Raw genomic sequence first — 12,652 nt, 5'->3', positions numbered from 1 at the left:
GAAGATTTAAAAAAGAAGGAAGCTGATTTATCTGCTCTGGGTGCCCGTATGATTGAGGTTACCACTCAATTGAAGGATTAGAGAAGAACAATCAAGGAGAAATTCTTGATTCCTTCCTTGAAGGATTTGAGAGGGCGTCTGTGCAGGCAAGATTCCTAGCTCCCGAGGTGGACTTTTCAGCGATGGATCCATGAAAGGTAATTCAGGATGGTGTGATGGTCGAAGATGATGGTGCTGCTGAGGAGGGAGATAAGAATGTTCAATAATATTTTGGCTTGTTTTTTGTTGATAGTTTAATTTTGGTAAACTATTTTGCTTCTGTGGTGGGTTTATGACTGTTTATGTGTAGACAGTTTAGTTGGCTTTTGTTATTGTAGCTTATATTTTACTACTGTTTTCTGGGAGAGGACAAACTTGGTTGTTCCTATTTGCATGTTATGATGATAATATAATATTATTGCTATATGATAAGTTGATTTTTATCTGGTATGTGAGTTTGAGTTGAAGCCAGATTTTTTAGGTAAAATTTGTTGTAATGGTGAATTGCCATTAATTTGATTGAGAAAAGATGAGTAGGCCGAGTTTGGGATGCCGATTCATAGGCATGATAATAACTGTATTGTGTTTTTAGTGATTGGAAATGATTGTGAATAAGATCATCTATCGGAATTGGCTATGATAGTATCATAGTGTTGTGATTCTGACTAAGATCGGATATTTGATTGACTAATTGGTAAATTCTGAATGACTGGGTTCCGAGTTAGATCGGTCATGTTTTAATGATCGGACTCCGAGTTAAATCAGATGTTTGAGTGAATGATCGGGTTCCGAGTTAGGTCAGATATTTGTCTGATTGAATGATCGGATTTCGAGTTAAATCGGATATGTTGAATGATCGGATTCCGAGTTAGGTCGAATATTTGTCTGATTGAATTACCGTTTTAAGGTCCGCAGTCGGATTGACTGATTGTGTCCGAATGATCGGATTCCGTTTTAAGGTCGGCAGTCGGAATGACTGATTGTATCCGAGTGATCGGATTGATAATATAGATCGGCATTATATGTTTATGCATGAAGCGAGAAATGAGTTGGTAAAATAAAATAAAATATTTATTAAGGAACCTTTGATTCCAAAGGCCTAGGTAGGCTAGCCTCGTTAAAACCTCTCCAAGCAAAACCCTTGTGGGAAAAATCTTGGTAGTAGGAAAAAGAGTACTGGCCTGTCCTTGGTTTTAACTATAATATAACTTTAAGGAAGATACATTCCAAGTGTTAGGTAGATCTTTACCCTCTAGGGTTTGTAGTCGGTAGGCTCCATTGCCGATTACTTCTGTGACTCGGTAAGGGCTGTCCCAATTAGCTGCTAGTTTGCCATGTGTTGATGGTTTCCTAGCTTGTTCTGTTTTCCTAATCACAAGGTCATTTATACCGAAGGATCTTGGATGAAGCCGTTGGTTATATCTTCAGGCCATATGCTATTGCATAGCTAAATGTTTGATTGCTGTGGACGATCTGAGCTCTTCAATGAGATCAAGTTCGGTTTGCCGAGCAATGTCTTGTGTAGTTTGGTCGGCCAATTCTTTGCGTAGTGAGGATTGGGAGATCTCTACTGGTATCACTGCGTCTGAACCGTAGACTAAACAGAAGGGTGTCTCCTTTGTGGTTGAGTGAATTGTTGTATTGTATCCCCATATGATCTCTGGGATAAGCTCGGCCCAGAGGCTTTTTGCATCATCCAGTTTCTTTCTTAGAGCATGTAGTATTACTTTATTTGCGGCTTCAGCTAACCCATTTGTTTGTGGGTGCTCTACTGATGAGAAGTGTTGTTTGATTTTCAAGTTCTGCAAAAAGGATGTGAATTTTTTATTGGCAAACTGGCGACCATTATCTGTGATAATGTGCCGAGGAATGCCAAATCGACAAATAATATATTTCTAAATAAAGGAAAGCATTTGTTGTGATGTAATCTTGGCTAGAGGTTGTGCCTCTATCCATTTGGAAAAATAATCAATTGCTACCACAAGAAATTTTACCTGACCTACTGCTGTGAGGAAAGGGCCGAGGATATCTATGCCCCATTGGTTGAACGGCCAACTAACCTCAGAACAGTGTAGGAGTTCGGCCGGGAGATGTGTAATCAGACTGTGTTTTTGGAAATTGTTACAGCTTTTAACTTTTGCTTGACAATCCTGTCATATTGTCAGCCAATATAAGCCAGCTCTGAAGATTTTTGAATACAGACTTCGGGCTCCGAGGTGTGTTCCACAGATCCCTTCATGTGCCTCAGCAAGTGCAAGCTCGGCTTCTGTTCTGCAAAGACATTTAAGCAATGGACGAGAAAATCCCCGTCTATATAGGCAATTATTATAAATTGTAAAAAAGGAGGCTTGTCGGTGGAAGTGTCGAGCATTTTTTACGTCGCCTGGCAAGATCCCTGTTTGGAGATACTGTATGTATGGGGATCTCCAATCTGCTTCCTTTGTTACACTTAAGACTTGTGTTAGTTCAATGCTTGGTTTAAGTAGTGTTGACTGATAAAGTGATGATCCATTTGGTTGAGTGCTGGCGAGTTTAGACAGAATGTCAGCTCGACCATTACTCTCCCTTGGTAAGTGCTGTATATCATATTTAGAAAATTTTGGAAGTAAATTTTGTACGACAGCCAGGTATTTAGAAAGCAAAGGGTCCTTAACTTGGTATAAGTTGTTTACCTGTTGGATGATAAGCAAGGAGTCGCAATATACCTTAAGTTCAGTGATGTTTAGGTCGGCAACGAGGCTAAGACTGGCAATTAGTGCTTCATACTCACTTTGATTGTTGTTTGCTTTAAATGAGAAGTAAAGGGAGTGTTCGATGACGTTGCCGTGACCATCGTCAAGTATGATACCTGTGCCACACCCCTGTGGGTTGGAGGACCCGTCGACGTATAAAGACCATTCGATGTAGTCTTCAGTTGTACTCGGTACTGAGAATTCGGTAATAAAGTCAACCAAAAACTGGGATTTGATGGATGCTCGGCCTTCGTACTTGATATCAAATTCGGATAGCTCCACCGACCATTTTACTAGTCGGCCAGCTAGCTCAGGCTTCTGCAGGACTTGCCACAAAGGTTTATCTGTTCGAACATGGATTTCATGGCTCTGAAAGTATGGTCGGAGTCTCCTGGCTGAGAAGACAAGGGCGAGGGCCAGTTTCTCAATGCTCGGGTATCGAAGCTCGGCGTTCTGTAAGGTTTTGCTAGTAAAATAGATCGGGAATTGTTTCTTTTCTCTTTCTGCGACAAGGGCGGAGCTTATAGCCCAGTTAGTGACAGATAAATATAAAAATAATGGCTCCTCTTGTAGGGGGGTTTGTAAAATTGGTGGTTTTGAAAGAGTTTCTTTGATGGTTGTAAATACTTGTTCGCATTCATTAGTCCATTGGGAAGAATTTTTGTTTTTTAAAGTCTGGAAAAAATATGAGGATTTAAAAGCTAGGCAAGGTAAAAATCTAGAAAGTGCAGCAAGTCTCCCTGTTAACCGTTGGACTTCTTTGATGGTGTGTGGACTTGTCATGTCTAAAATAGCTCGGCATTTTTCTGGATTTTCCTCAATACCTCGGCTAGTAAGCATGAAGCCGAGGAATTTACCGCTTTGAACACCAAATGCACACTTTTCAGGATTTAATCGCATGTTGTATTTTCTTAGCTATCCGAAGATTTCTGTGAGGTCATCAAGGTAATTTTTTCGTCGACGTAGACCTCAATGTTTCTGCCGATTTGTTTGGCGAAGATTTTGTCCATTAGACGTTGATATGTTGCACATGCATTCTTAAGATCAAATGGCATGACCTTATAACAATAGTTTCCATATTCAGTAATAAAGGCTGTCTTATTTTGATCGGATGGATGCATTTGGATTTGGTTATAACCAAAATATGCATCCATAAAGTTGAGTTTTTCAAAACCAGAGGCATTATCAACTAAACAATCAATAGAGGGTAAAAGGTAGGAATCTTTAGGGCATGCTTTGTTGAGATCGGTGAAATCAATACACATGCGCCATTTACCGTTATGTTTTTTAACCATGACGATGTTCGCCAGCCATATTGTGAATCTGATTTCTCGGATGAAGCCCGCGTTGATGAGCTTCTTGGTTTCTTCTAGGGAAGCCTGTTTTCGATCGTGGCCGAGATTTATCTTTTTCTGTGCTATAGGTCGGACAGATGGATCTAACGTTAACTTGTGTGATATGATGGATGGGTCGATGCCTGGCATATCAGCTGGGGTCCAAGCAAACAGGTCGGCATTTTGTTGTAAGAATGCTCGGAATGATGATTTGTCTTCTGAGGATAATGTTGAGCTGACGTATGTGAATTTGTCCGTGTTTTCTGTGAAATAGATTTTATCTAGGTCTTCTGTTAGGGTTAGCCTTTTTAGTGTTCCTGCTCTGGGATCAAGGTCGGCCAGCATGTGTTGGTCGTTCATGTTGCCGATATTGTGAACCTGGGCTTTTGTGTTACGGTTAGGTCTTTTGAGACTATTGTTGTAGCACTCCCTGGCTTCTCGGGCATCACTGTGAATGGTTGTAATTGTGTTGTCCTGCAAAGGGAACTTAACACAAAGATGAATTGTAGATACTATAGCACCGAACCTATTTAAGAAAGGTCGGGCCAAGTATTAAATTATAGGGACTGAAGCAATCAACAACTAAGTATTGAATGTCTGAAGTTTTTGACGAGGGAAACTTACCGAGTGTGGTTTGTAACCACACAGAGCCCATAACCAGGACTCGCTCGCCTGAGAATCCTACCAAGTCACCAGTGGAAGGTTGGATGACGTTATTGCTTAGTTTTATTTTCTGGAATGTTGAGTAGAAGAGAACGTCGGCGCTGCTGCCTGGGTCGAGCAACACCTTTTTAACTAGGAGATCTCCGAGCTGTAAGGAGATTACGACGGGATCATCCATATTTGCTACGCTGTTGTCATGATCGGTTGTCTGGAATGTTATCTGTGGAGATGTCGGCAGTGGTTGCTGTTGACTTTGATCGGCGTTGATGGAAAGTATAGCTCGGTAAGATCTTTTTCTTGCTGAGCTTGTGGCTCCGCCACCTGCAAAACCTCCGGAAATACAGTTAATTGTACGTGTTGGTAGTCCAGGATGGCTATTGTTCGGTTGGTCTCTATCTCGGCCATATTGTGTAACCGAGCTTTGGTCTCCTGAAGGATGTGCTCGCTGCTGCATGTGGCCGCTGATGTATTTGTCTAGGTGACCCTGTCGAGCTAGTCGCTCCAGTAGGTCTTTGGCGATGACGCAGTCGTCGGTATTGTGTCCGTGCTTCTGGTGGAAGGAGCAGTATTTTGATCGGTCAGTACCTTTTGAATCTGGGTAACTGCCAGCCTTTCTCGGTGGCTTGATTAATTTTGAATTCAAGATCTCCTTGATGATATCATCGTGCTTGGTGTTGAATTTGGTGTAGGTTTCATATCATGGAATTGGTTTGAAATTCTTCTTGTTGTCCCGTGTTTTGTCGTCGTCTCTATAGTGAGGCTTTTCTACTTTCCGAGCTTGTCGGAGTTCTTCGATGTCGATCTGTCCTTTAGCTTTTTCATGGAACTCGGCCATAGTTTTTGGTTTGGCCACAGTAATAGTTTCCTGGAATTTTCCTGGTTGTAATCCGCTTTTTATGGCGTGTAGTTCCACCTCAGGGTGGAGGTCGGGTATACTTATGGCTATCTTTGTGAAGCACGTCATGTAGTCCTTGAGGCTTTCGTGCTGGCCTTGCTTGACTGTGTTCAGGTAATCGGAGTCATGTAGATAGATGGCTGATCTAGCGAAGTGCTCCTCAAAGGGTTTTGATATGTCTCGAAATCGAGAAATGGAACCTGCAGGCAAAAAACAAAACCAATCAAGTGTAGGACCGTCTAAGTAAGATGGAAAATAACGACATAAAACTTTATCAGATGCACCGTTTACTATCATTATGGAGGTGAATTTCTTGATGTATTTCTTCGGATCACCTAACCCATCATAGGGAGTTAGGGTGGTCGGCAGAGTAAACCTTCGGGGTAGTACGAAGTTCATCACCTCCGCCGTGAATGGTCCAGGAGAGCTTTTCGGATCGTCATTCTCTATGTCTTTCTGAGCTTCCTCATTATGTTTGGGTTGCTCCTCTTCTTATCGAGCAGTGTATGAGACATGTGTTGGCCCTGACTACTGCTCGGCTTCTTCTGTCTATTCTTGTCGGTCATTATTTTCGGTTCGAATGTTATTCAAGTTGGCAATTTGATTTGCCATTCTTTGGTTCTCCTTGGCCACGGCTTGCCGCAACTCGGTTACCATCCGGAGCAATTCGGATGGCGTGGGTAGAGGTTGTTCAGCCATGACTTCAAACGGGAACCTCGAGGCCGATGATATATGGAGAGGTTTATTTTTTCGGCCCCACGGTGGGCGCCAATTGTTCTTGTATGGATACCTGGAGGGAGAGCTCAGTCTCTGGGAGTCGACGCCGAGCTATTATCCTCGGTACCGACCTTTAAGCCTTGTGATAATCCGAGCTTTACTCCAAGAGGGTGTCCAATCGTGTAGAGCTTTGAGCAAGAAACAAGGGGGGAGTGTACCTGCAAAGGCACTTCGAAGCTTAAGTTAGTATTGAAAATTCAATGTGTCTTTAGGATAGAAGATCATACCTTTTTATAGGTGATAGTGTATAAATCGGTTATGTTCCTATTTTATTGTCTGTATTTAAAGAGCAATAATAAGGATTTATTGCCTGTATTAAAGAGCAATAATAAGGGTTTGGACATTTCACTTTTGTGAAGCAGTCCGTTAAGCTGATTTGTAATGTTACTTTTTAATAAATGACATTGATTGCCAATTAGTAACTATAACGCCGATTAATAACGTAAATTACTAAGTAATGACTGCAATGCTGAACTATAATGCCAATTTTCTGGGTAATAATGTGAATAATGCCGAGTTATGAATGATAAAGCCGATTTATGATATTGGATTTGTAATGGCCAAACCATGTGGTATATTGATCCTTGAGCACGGAATGTATATATACCATGACTTACTGTAGCTAATTGTTCGTCTATGTGTACACCACACGAAGTGAATGAAAAAACATGATTGTAACCACGAATGTGTTTCCTAAAATGGTTCCCTTCTACAGAAGAGTCTAAGAAGATTTCAAGTAATTCTTCAGGAGCATTTATTTGGGGCAAAGAGACTTTTCCTCCATTGCAACACATGTCAAATGTTTCATGGTGAAACAGACGTGCATTATAGTGTGTACATGTCCTTGTAGTAGGTAGTGTGGTTTGAAGCACTATTGTATTCTGTTAAAAATTTCGAGCACAATTGTGGGATGTTCGGACATGGTGTCTAATTTTTGCACTCGCATAAGAATATTAAAATATTATGTTAAAGATTTCTTTTTCTACATGTGCCAATAATTGTATGGTTAGGTACTCGGGTAGAATTCATTAATTATTTCATATTATTTTAGATAGTGAAATCAAGAGTGAACAAAGAATATGTATACAACTTCTCAATTGAGGTTTTTTTTTTTTTGAAAAATAAACGTAATTTTTAAAGATGTAGTATCTTTTCTAGATTTTTCTGTTGCCTAAACTCATATAAGATTGTCAAAGTTTAAAGTTCTAAGTAATATATGAGGTTAAATATATATTTAATAGAGCAAATCTTTATTCTAAATTATACTGAAATATACAAAGAATATTTTTAAAATAATATGATTCTATTGTGTTTTTGTTTGCTATTCAATTTTATGAAAGTTTTGAATGTCGCCCAGTAATTTATAATAATTTTAATTATATTTTTTAAAATTATTATGATAAATTAATGATACAATAAAAATTTTGTCCATTAAAATTGCATAAATATTTTTTATGGTCAACATGCATGGTGTACTTTTATTTTGTTATTTTTGTTGGTGTTTATGTTAATAATATTTCCTACATTATTAAATTTTAATTTGATAATCTTTTTATCATCAAGGTTTATTCCCTCGTTACTATAACAACGTTAAAGTTTATTTCCATCACTAAATGATATTATGTGTCTCATGATTTTTGCTATTGGATAACAGTTGTAGTAGCATTTTTTTAGTTAGTACTTAAATTAGTGATTCATTAAAAATTTTTCTTGTAACTCAAGAATGTATACACCGTTATCTATGTTTTTAATTCGAGGTATACATTATTTAGTTACCTATTAACTTGTAATTTTTAATATAACTTTTAATATAATATTTAGTTTTTTATTTTAAGAAATTAGAACACATTGTGCCATTAGTAAATTTCACCATTTATTAAATTCTTAATTTGTTAATGACCTTATAATAAAAAGGATCCATATAATTTGTACAGTTTATTTTTAAATACATGAGATAGGACATCAATATTTTTGTAGTATTTGTTAATTGTTGTTTTTGTGTTTAAATTATATTTTTTTGTTTAGTTTTTCTCTTTAATTTTAAAAGATATATGTTATTACAAAAATTTTATTATAAAGTTATTCTTATTATTATTAGTTTCATGAATGTATCAACTATTTTAAATATTTTATTTGTTAAGTATTTATTTTAAATTTTTTTATTAAATTCAGAATTTTGTTTACAATATATAGTAAGCATAATTTAAAGAGCAATATAGATAATAAACATAATAAAAATTCATTTGTTATTATGATAACTAATAAGCATAATAATACAATAAGTTTAACTAAACCCATTTTATATAGTAATGTATATTAATAAAACTTTATATTTATTCAATATAATAAATGTTTTAAATGATTATTATATGATGATGATAAAATATTAGAAATATAAATAGAGTACTCATTATTCATATTTGCATGACTTCTAGTATTGTTTGTAGTTAGTTCATAAGAAGCAATTGGTTGAGGAATTGAATTAGTAGTAGTAATGGTGTCTTGACGTACACCTATATTTAAAAAAAATGAAAATTTTATATGTTATATACTTTTTTAAAAAAATAAAAAATTAGTGCTTAGCAATAAAATAAAGCGTGTTAATTAAGTTGGTTAATTTTGTTAATATTCTACATTAAGAAGATTTAATGTGCAGACAAAATAACTTATATCGATGTGTTTACATGTTTAAAGCATATAAAGATACTAACTAGGGGATCTATTACTTGGACCAACTCCGTTACCATGTATTTCAGTACCTATATTTTTAAAGAGCGATATAGAAAATAAGCATAAATTAAACTAATAAGAGAAGAATTAGTTATCATAATATTAGTTAACTTTGATTGCGTGAAACAAAATATCGGTAACTTTAATTATTTTAGAATTAATAAAAAATTAGTGCTTAGCAATAAAATAAAACGTGATAATTAAGTTGGTTAATTTTGTTAAGAAGATTTAATGTGTAGACAAAATAACTTATATCGATGTATTTATATGTTTAAAGCATATAAAGATACTAACCAGGGGATCTATTACTTGGACCAGCTCTGTTATCATGCATTTCCATACCTATATTTTTAAAGAGCAATATAGAAAATAAGTATAAATTAAATTCATAAGAGAAGAATTAGTTATCATAATATTAGTTAACTTTGATTGCGTGAAACAAAATATCAGTAACTTTAATTATTTTAGAATTGATCTATATTTTTTTATTATAATACAAATAGTTTTTTCTATGCTTCTATTATATTTTTTATACTATTTTTTTTTAAAGGTTTGAATCTCGTCCATTAATGTTTGAGATATTTTAATTTATTTTTTAAATTTGTTACCATAAATTGATGATATGATGAGTATTTCATCAATTAAGACAATTAAGAATACAAAAATATGTTTAAAAAATAATTTATTTGTTATTCTGTAATGTATTCTTGTTTTTTTTGTGTTTACGTTGATAATAAAAGGAATTAATCTTTATAATAAAAGGAATTAATCTTTATTTATGCAGTGCTTTTTTAATCAAGAGAATAAAAAATAATAGCTCTTGTAATTTTTTTAACTGTTATATTTATATGTAAGTGAGATATATCCTAATTTTATTTTTATTTTTTAGAAATATATATCATTACCAAAGTTCTAAAATATGAGAACATAAAGAATTTAAAAAAATTAAATTAAAGTGTTGTTAAAAAGCCTCCATCGTCACTGAGGACGCCGGTTGTCGCTGCCGCCATCAGAAAAGGGCTCAGGTCGCCGTCAATGTCGCTGCCGGATAAGGGAGCTGCATCTCTGTGATTCTGACCGTTGGGGATGGTCCTGTGACTTCCGGGATCTCTGGCGGAGCTCCGGGCTGAGCCTCTGCCGCTTGAGACCCTGCTGCTGTCGCCGGAAAAGGTTGCCGGTAAGGGTTTTCATTGTGGTTTCTATCCTTTTTGAATTCCGGAAATACTATAGTCGCTGCGTGTTGGTTTCAGATGTCGTGATTGGAATTTGTCGCCGCTGCCGCTTGAGGTGGCTGCCGGGCTATTGCCGAGCCGGCCCGGAGAACGCCGCTATTTCGGTTCAGCCGTCCTTTCTTAGTTTCGGTAAGTATTGATGTTTCGGAAAGCCACGCGTTAGTATTCTGTTGTGTTCAGTTAAGGAATATGAGTTTTGATAATGTGGGGTTGAGTCCTGATTATTATATGTTGCGAATAATGTTGCGATGGCTATTGCGAAAGTGGCTGGGAGCTGAGGTCTTGGTTGCCGTCAGTTCGGGTTGAGGCGTAAATGACTCTATGAGACGTTTGGATTATGGAATTGCGTTTTGAGGTAGGGGCGCTTTCCGAAAACTATATTTTGTATATTGGAATTATTACATATGGGTACTGATGTGAGGATGTGTATTTGGTGATTGTATCAGTCCTATGTATTGTTTGGTTGTTTTGTATGATTATGGGTGTTGGTTTAACTCGACTGTTGTGTGGCTCTGTGAAATGAAATGCTTTTGAAATCAATTCTTTTAAAGCTTTGAGATCGAGTTGAATCCGTTGGAAATTGATTTGAGTTGAATGGATTTTATTGAGAATGTGTAAAATAGAATACACTCTCGATTTCAGCCTGGCTGGCTTTAAATGATCTAGTTTTTGATAAATGATTGTTGCTGAACGATGTTGATCCATGGATGAGAATGAATGCATGTATATGCTGAATTATTGATAATTGTGATTTTGCACTTCCACTATCTGAGATACGAGTTTCCCTGGGTAGTAGCAGTGGCTAGCCACCACGTACTCCAGGTTGAGACTTGATACTCTGTTGACCCTATGTCGTAAGTGTGGCCGGGCACTATGAAAGCCCCGGATGAGCTCGCCCCCGTAAATATTCACCAGTGAGGGTGATGGATATGGATCATGATTATGATCAAGTTTATGATGAGTATAACTCGAGTTGGGGATGCGTGACAGAGGGACAGTCCAATGGTTAGCTACCAGGACTTGTCGGGTTGGCTCTATAACCGACAGATGATATCATCAGCCACTAGGGACAGGTATGCATCATATGCATTTGTGTGACATTGGTTGGGTGTGCATATTATACTTGGTTTGCCTATGTGATTAATTGCTAATTGTTCTACTTGTAATAACTGTTTGTTTGTGCTTGAACTTCCTATCTGTGTTTGTATCTGGGACTCTGTTGGATTGTGGTGATTGGTTGTTGGTTGGATTGTTTGGGCCTAGGGCCGTGGTTGGAAAGACATGAACTGATGGTTGATTTCGGTTTTGTGGTTCTGGTTTGGAATAAAATTATGAAAGGCTATTTTGGTTCAGCATAGATAAACCGTTTTGAAAGGCTTTTGAGTTTTTGAGAATTGAACTGTTCCTCTTTCAGAAAAGATTTCAGATTTCTATTTATTGTAAACCGTTGTTTTTGAAAAGAGGCATAAGACAGTTATTAATCACTGGTACGGTTTATCTTCACGTATCCTATTACAGTAATTTCTAAAAACCCTCTACTGAGAACCCTTTCGAGGATGATGTTCTCACCCCCCTACATTTTTCCCCTTTCAGGATATGGCGCAGAAGTTACGAAAAGTTTATTTAGTTGTTGTTGAGATGTTTTGTATTGTGTTAGTTATGGTTTATTGTACCCTCACCTTTATCCTGATATAATCTGTAAGAGGGATAGGGATTGTATTGGATTATGTTTGTAATATTATTTTTATATATATTTGTATATATATATGGATGTACTCTTTATGAGTTTTGTAAGTTGTATGGTATTTATGGATGTATGTTATCGGACGAAAGAATTTTTGGGAGCGGTATTGCGATTTAAAGTTTTAAACAGGCTCATATTTTAGTATTAAATAGTATAAGTGTCGTCGTAATGTTCGAGCTATCAGAGTTGCGCAGCCGGAAGCGTGAGCTTTGGTAGTTAGGGTGTTACAATATATATAAAATAAACCATGCATAGTAATATTAATTTGATTAATTTTGTTACAGAATATCAATGATAGAATAGCAACCAATTATGTTATTTTGATTTCTGTTACTTGTGGCAGTTCTATTGTCATGCGCTTCCATTCCTGTATTTTTGAAAAGTAAAACATAATTATTAAGAATTAATTCAATTCATAACAAAAAAAAATTAAATTTAGTTATCGTGTTACCTATAACAAATTGATGATAGGTGGTAGCTCTGGCCATTTGTCTAATTGTAGTCTG

This window comes from Arachis ipaensis, chromosome B05, assembly GCF_000816755.2.
Source record: "Arachis ipaensis cultivar K30076 chromosome B05, Araip1.1, whole genome shotgun sequence".
Lineage (NCBI taxonomy): Eukaryota > Viridiplantae > Streptophyta > Magnoliopsida > Fabales > Fabaceae > Arachis > Arachis ipaensis.
Note: the sequence above shows the minus strand (reverse complement) of the source record.